At 43.1% G+C, this 12663-nt stretch overlaps 3 long non-coding RNA genes across 8 annotated transcripts; 1 reads left to right on the top strand and 2 right to left on the bottom strand.

Annotated features, from left to right (window-relative positions):
• Window positions 1-9: 9 nt before the first annotated feature.
• LOC147186082 (uncharacterized) lies at window positions 10-2858 on the bottom strand. Its single transcript, XR_015099256.1, has 4 exons — window positions 2206-2858; window positions 1705-1822; window positions 1050-1145; window positions 10-951 (listed from the first exon to the last, which is right to left on the bottom strand). It is a non-coding gene; the product is annotated as an uncharacterized LOC147186082 (long non-coding RNA).
• Window positions 2859-2908: 50 nt separating this feature from the next.
• LOC147186081 (uncharacterized) lies at window positions 2909-9941 on the top strand. 6 transcript variants are annotated; one of them, XR_015099250.1, is made up of 6 exons: window positions 2910-3103; window positions 3462-3554; window positions 6034-6556; window positions 6633-6882; window positions 6986-8113; window positions 9824-9941. It is a non-coding gene; the product is annotated as an uncharacterized LOC147186081 (long non-coding RNA). The 6 variants fall into 6 exon arrangements; XR_015099249.1 differs by lacking the exon at window positions 9824-9941 and adding an exon at window positions 9365-9800; XR_015099252.1 differs by lacking the exon at window positions 9824-9941 and having other exon boundaries at window positions 6633-6726; window positions 6812-6882; window positions 6986-7987.
• LOC147186080 (uncharacterized) lies at window positions 9798-10829 on the bottom strand. Its single transcript, XR_015099255.1, has 2 exons — window positions 10575-10829; window positions 9798-10347 (listed from the first exon to the last, which is right to left on the bottom strand). It is a non-coding gene; the product is annotated as an uncharacterized LOC147186080 (long non-coding RNA).
• Between the last annotated feature and the right edge of the window lie 1834 nt (window positions 10830-12663).

Here is a 12663-nt window from a genome sequence, read left to right as displayed (position 1 = left end):
TCATTCCCATGACTGTCAACATTTTAATCAAACAACAAACGTTCATTGACGTCCAGACTTTTGAGAACACACGCGCACACACAAGCAGTGTTTTGACTTGGCGGTTTTTGGCTTGGTTCGTTGTTTATTGAACATAAAACATATACAGTAATAATTTGACAGAAAATAAGGTAGATAAAATAGTAAAAAGAAAGAAATCAGTCTTCATCGAACACAGTTATTATGTTCAAGGGAGTAGGAAGAAGTAAAAAACGTATCTAGTCCTACCCCGTTATGTGTTTATATCTAATAAATCATTTTTATATCAATCAAAAAAGAAAAAAGTAAGAAGAAAGAAGTCTCCATTAAGGCTCATACTTTAACCGTGATATTTTTACAACTTTTGGTTTGTATCGGGATTATATACATCCACACCCTGGCACTCTTGTGTCAATTTTCTCTTGTATTCATAATGGATATTTCAATACCTTTCTCTATTTATCAACTTAGTTCTGATTTATCATTATATTTAATGTTTAGAATTTATCATTTTAACTCTGATTGATGTAGGTTGTTTGTACTATTTTTTTGAATTTGTTTTTGAACTCAGCAAGCGATTTACTCATTTTCAGGTCTGTTTCGAAATTATTCCACAGATTAACACCTTTGATAGATACACTTCTTTGCTTGATGTTTGTTCTTGTTTTGAGTTTTTTGAATAAGTCGGTACCTCTTAACTCATAGCTGCTTTCTCGAATTTCGAAAAACTTCTGAATGTTTTGGCAGAGCAGGTTATTGTGTGCTTTGTACATTAATTGGGCGATTTTAAAGTCAACCAGGGGAAGCACAACAAGAATTCAACTCTGGACATTTATCAAGGAATCATTTGTGTCCTGCGTAGACGGAGGACTTGTTTAGGGGGCTGCAATGGCGCGCGGGACCTTGTTGACTTCTGGGCTTGTCATCGGGAAACTAAAGAATGTTCAAATCAAAAAAATCTGTTCATTGTCACTGAAATACAAAACAATTCTTCCAGGAAAAAATAGAAGTGTCGTCATCAACGCACTCACACATTCGTGTTTATCTCATGTCCACAGGAAGGGGATCTCTCAGGACTGGATCAGCATGCCCTTCAGGTTCACCAACACCAACGACGCCAGGACCAACTGCACAGCAAAGAGACACAAAACAAAACAAAATTTAAAAAGACGGAATCGTGCTGGGAAAATGTTGAGTACAATGATGTTACTTACAAAATATGTCATCTGAAATGTCAGACAAAAAAATTTGCATTTTTAAATTTAGTCAGAAAAACAAAGTCTCAAACCAGGAAAATATAATAATAAAATAATTTTATTGATATTTCACTTAAAAAAATAGTAAAATGCTGATAAAACATTTTTGATGCCGATTTAAAAAAAATAAAGATGCTTCTTTTTTTTTTTTTTTTGCGAGGAGAACAGGTTCTGGAGATATTTCCATTCTTTGCTTTGAAGCCTTTCATGCACCAATCATGACAACCTGCAACCTGACAACATTTTCGGCTGTGCACTGAAAGGGACCGTGGTTAAAAAATGAAGTCAACATTTGTTGGCCAGTGTAATAAAACTACATCATTAAAAAAAAACATTAAACATGATCTGAATATTGTTGAAACATGTACAAGTCAACAAAAAAAAAAATCAAACATGTCATGAAGACAATGTGCGGCGAGTGACCGGCGACCTGCTTTCGGCCTTCCGAGCTCTCCTGCACAGCCGTCCGTCCTGGAGAGAGGCAGACTGGCAGCAAACAAGCGGAAACCGGCGCCTCACGTCTTGCTCACGACAAACGCAATCAGCTCCTGGTGGCAAAAAAAATTTCAATTTCACGAGCGCGATATGATTTTTTTTCAAGGGGGGGGGGCATAATACTGGATTCCAATCATGTGTGATTGTGAAAAAGTGTGACACTATAGTTGAGGTGGATGATTTTTTTTCAGTCAGTTAGGTAAAGAGGTGTTTTAATTTATATTGTTGAAAGTACGTTACATAGAAAAAAATCATCTCCATTTATGACGGAGAGAGCGTCGGAATGTGATTGACTTAGACCTTTTTCTCAATAAGTCCCTTCACATTATATTTCACATATTACACTGCCAGACAAAAGTACTGAAAGAAAGTCCTATTATGGTACATCCAAAATTCTCCCCAGAGCTGTATATATTTCGTTATCGATTTTACTTGCCCACAAGGTCGGATTCAACCGGCGCAGGGTATCATCAGCCACTTCACACACGCAGTAAATCAGTGCGTTTACTTTTCTTCAGAGTCAGCATTCAGGTTACTTGCCGGGCAGAATGTTTCCAATCTCCGGATCCATTTGTCCCACTGCTACGGTTCTGAAAAGTCAAAGGGCTCCGGTGGCTGGATGTGGCACGCGGCCGCGCGGTGACGACTGGTCCCGCAGCCCGCCGTGCGCCCGCCCGGCGCCGCGGCTCCTTCGTCTCCGTCGCTCATTCCCTCTTGCCCGTCGTGTGCAAAAGATCCTTCTCACGCATTCCACGTCAACAACAGGACTTCGGACACCATGTCATGTTCTCGAATGAGGCGCACATGAGTCCAACAGTTCGCTAACATGAAGAAACGTCATTTTACTTCCCCGACGCACGTCTGCAGCGTCTCCAGTCTCTCCTCTCGCTCCCGACGCACACATGTGACGACATCACACAGCGACTCTGTTGTCTTTGTCGTACAAGACTAAGCCACAGTGTGGAAATGCGTAAAAATATTAAAGGGACGGACGGAAAGAAGAAAGGGGCCGGTACAAACAGTTGCTTCTTTGTGTCTTGTAAATCGGTCTCTCTCTCACGTGAGTGACGCATATGAACACCAAGTCATCATCCTCGCTGCGACGCGGAACTTAAACGCGGACCGGAACCGGAAACTATCCTTTGCTTGCCCTGAGGTCTTGTTTGCTATTTTTGTTTTGCCTGATTCGAACACGTGAGCTCAGTTATCTGAGCTACATTAGCGCAAAGTAAGGCATTTTTGTATTGTTTACGTGCGCAGTCGAAGACCACGACCACAACGAAGGAATGTTGCCGACACGTCTACGTGAAAAAGTAGCGACGTGTTGTGCCAAGGTAAGGCATGCTGAACTTTTCCTCGTTTTCACTGGATACCCCTCGAAAATAATATTTCAATGTTAAGATAGAAACATTGTCTTCTGTTTAGCGTTGTCGTGCGAATAGACCAAAACGTTCGGTTCGTTTCCACAATCTCACGAGACATAATGCGAATCCTTCTATTTGTTAAAAAGAATGAACAGACGGCCCGTTGTAAAAACAAAAATAACACTACATTTCATAATACGTGACAGATAATTGCGAGTATTGTCATACTTTCAGGGTGTTGTTTGGCAACCCGGGCCGATTTATGCAAATTTGCCCAACGCGTATGCAAATGACCTCACTCATCGCTCTGCGTTCGTTTCCCTGACAGGCTGGAGGAGGGATGAACACTGCTGCCACTGACTCAATTGTTCAGCACATGGATGGATCTGCACTACAATGATGGAAACCTGCTTTTGGACAGGTGTGTGCATTTTTTGGAGACAGAGGACAGCATGCTGTCTGCTTGAGGAGGTGTGTGTGGTGCCACTAAGGCATTTCATCACTCAAAAAATTGAACCAAGCAGATTTTGATTTGATTGAAACTTGCTGCAATTGTTGATAGTGGTGGCACAACACTAAATGTAAAGTTTTAGGTCAGTCGGAGCAGGATTTGACAAATTTGTTGCTGTCCTGTGAAAAACACAGATGTCCATTTTGCCAATTTCAAATGTTTTACATTGATCGGTTGTCTGAACGAAAAAAAAAGTTCAAAAGACAAAAATGGACATCTGTGATTGTCACATGACAGCGACAAAATGTTTGTGTGTGACTTAAGTGAGACATACAACACTGGCTGATAGGCTGTACAAGAAAGCAGCAGAGGAGAGCACCAGTTTTTGTGCTTGAGGAGGTGTGTGATGTGCCACTAAGGGTCAAAAACAAATTTTTCATCACTCAAAAAATTGAACCAAGCAGTTTTTGACTTGAATAAAACTTGGTGCAATTGTTGATAGTGGTGGCACAAGACTAAATCTCAAATTTTAGCTCAGTCGGAGCAGGATTTGACAAATTTGTCGCTGTCGTGTGAAAAGCACAGATGTCCGTTTTGTCAATTTCAAATGTTTTACATTGATCGGTTGTCTGAACGGAAAAAAAAAAATTCAAAAGACAAAAATGGACATCTGTGATTGTCACATGACAGCGACAAAATGTTTGTGTGTGACTTAAGTGAGACATACAACACTGGCTGACCGGCTGTACAAGAAAGCAGCAGCGGAGAGCGCCAATTTGTGTGCTTGAGGAGGTGTGTGATGTCACTTCAGTGCACTTTCACCTCAGTTTCATGGACTGGATGACACATGCGCACGCATCACTCAACGCCTCTGAATTTGTGCTTTCCCAAATTGTTGAAAATATTGCATTTTCTCCAAAGCACATGTTCAGAAGCGGTGAGTGATGTTGTTGCCTGCCTCCACGTGTGTCAGTGTTGTGCAGTCCAAGCTTCCTCAAGCAGACAACATGGGGTCCTCTGCTGCTGGCTTCAATGTACTGACGGTCAGTTTGTGTCGGTGTGGAACTTTAGTCAAGCTTTGTTGGTAAAAGGATGAGACATTGTAGAAAAATAAATAAATGCTTGTCAATATATTGTTCAATTGGAGTCTCCGTGTTTCGTTGCTCACCGAGTTTGAAATGGCCCTGTTATGGATGGCAACCGGACTTGTTGGTGTTGTCCTGGAAGACGTCTGGCCTCTCGTCCGAGCAGGCTTCCTCGGTTCGTGCGCAAACGCCAGAAAGGACAGCTCGCCCTTTCTGGCCTTGAGCATCGATCGACGAAGTCTGCTCGGACGAGAGGCCGAACGTCTTCCAGAAAAACAGTTGCCATTCATGCAAGGCCCTTGAAAAAGGGAAAAGAAGCCCTGCCCATCAAGGGGAAGACCAATCAGAACGTGGCATGCAAAATTTAATTGTGTGGCCCCGCCCACCGAAACACCCTAATTGATATTCATAACCACGCCCACTGTGTAAATTTAACGGAATCGATGCAAATTTTCGCGATGACTCCGCCCATTTCAAAATCCAGCCAATCAGAGGACAGTATGCTAATTAATTTGCATAACCACGCCCACCCGAAAGAAACCAACCAATCAGTGAGCTGCTCACATTGATCACTTTGCATAACCACGCCCATGATGTTAATTTACCGGGATTTATGCAAATGTTTAATGTCACCCCACCCATTTCAAAATCCAGCCAATCAGAATGAAGTATGCTAATTAATTTGCATAGCCACACCCTCCTCCAACCGAATCAACCAATCGGTGCCCCCTATTTTGCATAACCCTGCCCACTATGTTAATTCGCCTGATTTTATGCTCATTGGCATGACTCCACCCATTCACATTCAGCCAATCAGAATGCAGTATGCTGAAAAATTTGCGTAGCCCCGCCCATCCCAAAACATATCAACCAATCAGTGAGCTGCATATCTTTCGTTTTACATAGCCACACCCACCATTTTAATTTACCATAGCCCCGCCCACTCTCAAAACCAACCAATCAAATTGATCCATGCCTCTGAATTTGCATAGCCCCGCCTCTAAATGGGAGAGCCCACCAATCAGATCGCCTGCTGGTCATTGATTTGCATAGCCACACCCACTTCCTCCTCATCCCACCCACTTTTATTTTCGGAGAAATGTTTTGATTTACGAAGAAAAGTTCAGACAAGTTTTTTTAATGTTTTTATTTTCAGAGAAAAAAAAGACAAGAAAAAAAAAGACAAGAAAAAAAAGACAAGAAAAAAAAAGACAAGAAAAAAAACGACAAGAAAAAAACCGACAAGAAAAAAAAAACGACAAGAAAAAAAAAACGACAAGAAAAAAAAAACGACAAGAAAAAAAATAACCAAACTTACAAGTTAGTTGACTTGTTGGCTGTATGCTTTTTGTTGCCTGGTGAAGTCTTCAGCCCGTGGCAGCAGAAGTGGAGCAGCATGTGGACCTAAGACAAAAACGCCACTGGTGAGTTCAAAGTCACCTTCTTGTGCAGCAAATGTGATAAAAATCAACCAGCAGAGGGTGAAGAGACGTCGGTCTTCTGGGACTCTGACCAAGTGCTCACAGTTGCATGAGCAGGACAAATCACCGTTTGGCTCAGCACCTGGAAACAAAATGTTGGATCAAAGACGGCATCGAGAAGGCTGGAGTTTCGAGCATTGAGAGCTTACTGCCGACTGAGAAACTTGTTCAAGCCAAGTGTTGGACGACAGTCGCTGCTTGGTGAAGTGGACCTAAGAAAAAGGACACACAGTTACAGTGCATTTCTGGTGCAGCAAATTTGAGACACGACTCCCACCAGTGAGGAAGAGGACCTGGGAGGTCTACTGCAGGAATCGGACCTCGTTGTTGGCGGGGTGCTCCAAAGCTTGCTTCAGCCCCTCCGAGATCGCACCCTCCAGCTGACGACGCAGAAGCAAAATACAGAGTAAGCAAAGAGCCTCACACTCAATGTATTTCTTGCAACCACGTTTTGTTGTCATGACCATTTATTTCACTTGCAGGTTGCATATCACATCGCAGACCAGGGGGGAGAAAAGAACCAGGCGGACAGTTTTCTGAGGCAGCGTGACGTCACTTCTGGAACACAAGACACGAGTCAGAACATTCACTCGGCATGGTTTCTGCGAGATGAAACCCGCTGCCACCAGCGCCAACCTCTCCAATTCCTCTTCTCCCAAAGTCTGCCACCTTCTGGATGTGGTCCTCCAGTTGAGGAAGAGAACGCTGATGATGTTCAGCTACATGACACAGGTTGGCATGTTTTACCTCCCGACGCCTCTGCCTGAATGACCATCTGGGAGGGGGGGGGGGGGGGACACGTTTGCAATTGACTGTAGATTTGAATCTTCTGCAGCAGCCGCTTGGTGACAGTTGCCAGGTCTGCAAAGAGAAAATGATGCAGCGTCACAAGCCATCAAAAACCAACCAAGCGCTTCCTTGTGACAAGGTTTCACTTTGATGTCGTGGTGGGCCGCCGCCAGCTTTGATTTCTGGAGGGAAACGCCACAAGGCAAGAAATCTTTCAGACCCACAATGGCAAATTTGCTTTTCAAGTTTTACCGTTTTCCCCATTCTGTGATGGAGGGAAGGTAAAAAATTGCAACCGCTTCAGTGGGCTCCACAGTGGACAAGCCTAAACACAAACGGGAGGTAAGCAATGGACCAGCCAAGCTTTCAATTGGACTGTTTTATTTGATGTGTGTCAAGATTTCAGGTGCAATGTAGAAATTTTCTCTGCCCAGCGTCTTGGTGGTCAGGGTGCAGAGTCCACCATGGCACTTGAACTGGAAGCCTCTGCACAGTCACATAAATTAAAAGAAAAAACGGTGCTTTGGCGCCACCCGGTGGACATACAGGAAGGAAAAAATGAGTCTGAAAGCACAGAATGGTAAAGTTACCTTTTTGACGGCCCCGAGAGACACGTCCCAGTGCAGCTTTGGGGGAACTACAAAAGAAATGTGTTAAAAAAAAAAAAATGTTCGCGGCAGCCATTTTGTTTTGCAGTGGCCAGCCTCATTCGCCGCTGTCTTGTTCCTGAGGCAGCTCTGGATGAAGTCAAGATGCTGTTCAACTGCGCACAAAAAAAAAAAAAAAGAAAGTCAGAAATAGTGAATGCAAGTCATTTACGATGTCCTTACCGTCCTTCAGTCTTGTGCAGGAGCGATACAACATTCTGAGGCCAGACTCTCAACTTGATTTTTCAAGCAGTCTGGAGAGTGCAGTGAACAGTAAGGTTGGGTACGGAACTAACTTTTGACATTTGTTTGTTGTGCGTTCCCACCTGAACAGGTCATCACTGGAAGCCTCCGCTGGCGTAGGTCATCTTCAGAAACATTAAAACATGACATCAGCATAATTGTATGCGTATGAGTGTTTTAGGCTTACCAGTGGCAAGAGCAGGGCTGAGCTGAACACTTTGGCAGTGGCCTGCAACATGCTGGGTGGGCTGAAGAGAAAGAAATAGTTAGCAACATGACATTTGGTAAGCACAGAGAAACAGCCCCCCCGGGCCTTTAAAAAAAAGTGTCCAAAAGCCTTTAAGAGTTAATTTGGCCAATCATTTTAAGATGAAAGCCTGTGGACAGAAATGACACAATTACAACATGGTAAGAGCAGAGTCTCATTCAAGTTGTGGAAATACAAACGCTAGCAACTTACCTTCTCAGCATGCTGGAAAGGGGAATTTTTTTTTGCAAAACGAGTGTTAGTTCAATCGAACTTGGTGCCATTTAAAATTGCAGGTGACTTACTGTGGAAGAGTTGAACAGGCTGAAAAGGTGAATTAATGTTAAGTTAGAACGACAAGACAAAAAAAAAAAACTTTAAACGTTCAGTTTGTCAACTGCCGGGAACTTACCTTCTCAGCATACTGAAAAGGAAAAAGAAAATTGCAAAACGAGAGTTAGTTCAATCGAACATAGTCCCATTTAAAATTGCAGGCGACTTACCGTGGAAGAGCCTGAAAACGTGAATTCATGTGAAGTTACAAAAGTTAGCAACGACGAGACAACAATGAAACTGTAAAAGTTCAGTTTGTCAAACGCCGGCAACTTACCTTGTCGGCACGCTGCAAAGGAAAAAGAATTGCAAAACGAGAATTAGTTTGATCTTACAATGTGCCATTTAAAATTGCAGGCGACTTACCGTGGAAGAGTTGAACAGGCTGAAAAGGTGAATTAATGTGAAAAATGTGGAAAAGTTAGGTAAGAAAATACAGTTAAAACGTCGAGTTTATCCAACCTTTTAGTCATCGTGTCGACGTGAAGGCGTCCCCCTGGAGGTGAAAGAGACCGTTTGTTCAATTAGTCGCAGCTTAAATAGGTTTTCGCTAACGACGTCATCACGTGCTGTTTTTTTCAAAAGCTTTATTGAACAAAGTAGAAAAAAAATAAAAAATAATTGTAAGAAACAAATTTGAAAGGAAAAAGGGAGGCAATAAACAGTTGCTTGAGGTGAGGCTCGAACATGCACTCGCCGGACCATAGTGCCCGTGCTTAACCATTAGGCTAAACCCGCTTGGCATTTCCGGTGTTTGGCATACTATTTATCTCTTTTAACGTTACCACGAGTCGGTAATACAATTGTTAATCTCAATAAATATGACCAATAAACAGGAATTTTTCAAACCGAAGATAGTCGAGTGGTTAAAGACATCACCTTTGGTTCGGTTGTTCTCGTGTTCGAATCCCCTTTTCTCCTCATCTGAACTTATGCATCCATCTTCTGCCGGCAGTGAGGATCGAACCCGAGTCGGCCGAACCGGAGGCAAACTTTTAGACCATTTGACCATCCAGACTGAGTTTTTCGGCGACTTCAGTGTCCTTCTTCAAGAACTACTTAAGTTGTACACCAATATAAACGTCCCGATCTATGTAACTTCTTACCTCCAAGCTAGTCTAGTGGTCTACGACGAGGCGTTTGGTATTGACGGTCCTGGTTCGGTTCCAGGACGTTGCCTTATATTAATGGCACTCTTTTTGATCACGAGTCAACCCCATTTCTCACTGAGTGTAATTACTCCAGACAGCCACAGGAGGGCAGTATTGTACCCAGCACCTCGTGCTTCTCCCTTTTCCTTTGATCGGACTGGAGTTCCCCATGCACACTTTCGTTTTTTGTTTGTGTGTGAGAGGCTCACTTGAACAAAACGAACATCAACAAGTATCGTTTGTTATTTCATCTTTATTTGAAGGAACACAAGATGACAAAGAAATTTCACATCTGGAAGTCCATGCCACTGGGAAGCAGTATCGCGCATACACAAACGAAGACTTTCGATTGTAACTCTTGTAAATAAATCAGTAACTTCAGTAAGTATTTTTTGGGGGGGAGGGGGGTTGCACAAAAGTACATCACCACACCTTTTAATGCAACCCACTAGAAAACAAACAAACAAATGTGTCACTGATGAAATCAGAAGTCCAGCAGGGAAGGTCCAAGATGACTCACTGAGGGGGACCCCAGATCGAATTGGCCCAGTGTCACCTTCCATAGAGCAGCCAGTCAACTGGAAGGAATGGAAGGAGGTTGCGGGGTGGGGGTGCGTCGAGTGTCTTCCCTCATTTTTGGACGCGAGAGCCGGAGATGATGGACGAGTGGATACGGGGGCACCGATGGGCAGAGGCGGCGTGGCACAAATGGGGCGGGGGGTGGGGGGTTCTCCACATTCCTGTGATCACCGCAGACCTTTGACATCAAACGAACCCCTCAGACCACCTTGAGATGCCATCCATATTTGGGTTATATTGCATTCTTATTCCAATCCGATGTGTATAATGTCGTTGTTGTAAATAATCATGGCATTCATTTTAAATGTGCTCATAATAAAAAACGTCATTTTGCCAGCCTAAAACTTTCACGTGTCCATTCTTCAAACGTGAAGTTTGACCACCGAAGCAAACATTCTGACACCGATTTTAATCGTAAAGTTAATAAAAACTCACCTCGTCCGCGCCATCCATAGCGGTGACATCCCGTGTCCATGATGTCACTATCTTAACTGACGTACGGGGGAACATCTGAGAGAAACGTGCTTGGGTCCGTTTTAGACCGTCTCGACAAATAACAGGCACGAGTGTCACAAAAGCATGATTATTTTTCTGCTGAAAGTTGGGTAAATGCCCAAAATCTCGTATTTACACTGGTGGAGCCATCCGTCGGCGTGCATTAACCATTTCCGGGATGCCGACCTCCGAGCTTCCGTTGTAAACAATGAGTGACGTCAACGCTGTTAAATCAGCAAGATTAAGGCAGATAACACCAAACTTCCTGTAAAGCTCTTACTTTGAAACCCCCTCACACAACATCCGGTGCAGTAACTATCCAACTGACGCTAACTTTTTGACAGCAACTGCAATCGTAGGAGGTTTTCCCATTACACTTAGTTGCCGTGATAAGATTTTTCAATGTGTTATTCTTGGAAAGAAAAAAATGCATTCTAGTTACAATTTGATTGTTTCTGGTTGTATCTTAATTTTTTGTTTGTTTTGGTCTAAAAATGTCGAAGCTTTCCTTGAGCGTTCGTGGTTCTTCTGCCCTCTACTGGCCAACTTTATGAATGGTCGTTCTCAACCGGTTCTGCTGCATTTCTTCTGAGAGATGAATTCATCACTGCCCAAATTATTTGTTCTTATAGGGGACTACTTTCTGTAATTGATTCTTCGTCTCAAGGTGGAGCAGATCTGCGGCCAACAAGGTGTTAAAACTTGGTCATTAGAACAAATAAAAACAGTATTTTTATTTGTTTTATTTCAGAAATATTATTGATCAGATATACTTACGGTCTTTACTCAGCGTAAACTCCAACATGCACAAAATACCAAGTACGGTCGCGCAAACGTCCGTATTCATCATTTTAAATTCAGTTGATCGATGATTTGATTTAAAACCAAGCGAGCAAAAAAAAGTAAATGTCTTATTCCTTTGTGTTGGATTTTATTTTAAGGTATTATTCCTCTCTGTTAGTTGTGTTTGTTCAGACACTTGAAAGAAACAATACAGAATGCTGTTGAAGGTATTTCCTGCTGAGTGTGATTACAATCACCTTTGGTGCCCCCTCACCCCCACCACTTTTAGGACCTCTCCAGAGTACATGTCAACATCAAAAGAGGAACTGTTTTCTCAAGTACTGTATCTGTGTTGCAGCTATTGAGGGACTGCGCCTTGCTATGAGTACTATTGATCCCAGTCTCTTTCCTGAACATCTGTTTGCACACTTAAAACAACGAATGTAGTGTTAAGTTTCCATCTTCTTCCTCCTTGGTTGATTAACGCCCCCCCCCCCCCCAAGTGTCTTCTGTTGTGCCCCCCGCACCTTGCGAAAGGATGTATTCACAGCGGGGGGTCTGGAACTTGCCATCATCCATCCATCCATTTTCCGAACCGCTTGATCCTCACTAGGGTCGCGCGGGGGGGGGGGGGGGGGGGGTGCTGGAGCCTCTCCCAGGTGTCTTCGGGCAGTAGGCGGGGGACACCCTGAATCGGTTGCCAGCCAATCGCAGGAAACAGAGACAAACAGGCATCCACGCTCACATTCAACTTGCCATCATGCCAAGATCAAACTGCATTGGCCTTTCTTTGTTTCCGACTTTTACATAAGGGGCAGTCCTGCCCGCCTCTCATTATCATGTTGTCTCAATATCATCTCATGACTGTATTTTTTTTTTCTACGTTTTTCTGATGAGATCTGAAACTCTCAACAGCCCGAGTCGATTCGTGTACTGCAGAAAAGAAAAATAAACTCTTCGAAGGTACTCCACATCGACTCCAGCCTGCATTTGGATAAGCAACATCCTCATCATCCAAAATTAACGAACACGCGGAGGAAGAGAAAGGCCGCTCTTCCCCAACAATATGAAAACAGATGGCAGTACTTTCTACTCCTTCGTCAAATACAAATTATATTAGTTACTCTCGATAACATAAAGTGTTGGCAAGTAACTAAATCAATTGTCAAGGACACCATAATGCTAAAGCAAGTGATACAAAGTCACTGAAAACTTTTTCTAATGACCTTTTAGCTTTACATTTAAA

The sequence above is a fragment of the Hippocampus guttulatus genome, chromosome 22 (assembly GCF_054856545.1).
Source record: "Hippocampus guttulatus isolate MCC_2025c chromosome 22, RoL_Hgut_1.0, whole genome shotgun sequence".
Lineage (NCBI taxonomy): Eukaryota > Metazoa > Chordata > Actinopteri > Syngnathiformes > Syngnathidae > Hippocampus > Hippocampus guttulatus.
This window is presented reverse-complemented; position numbering and strand designations above follow the sequence as displayed.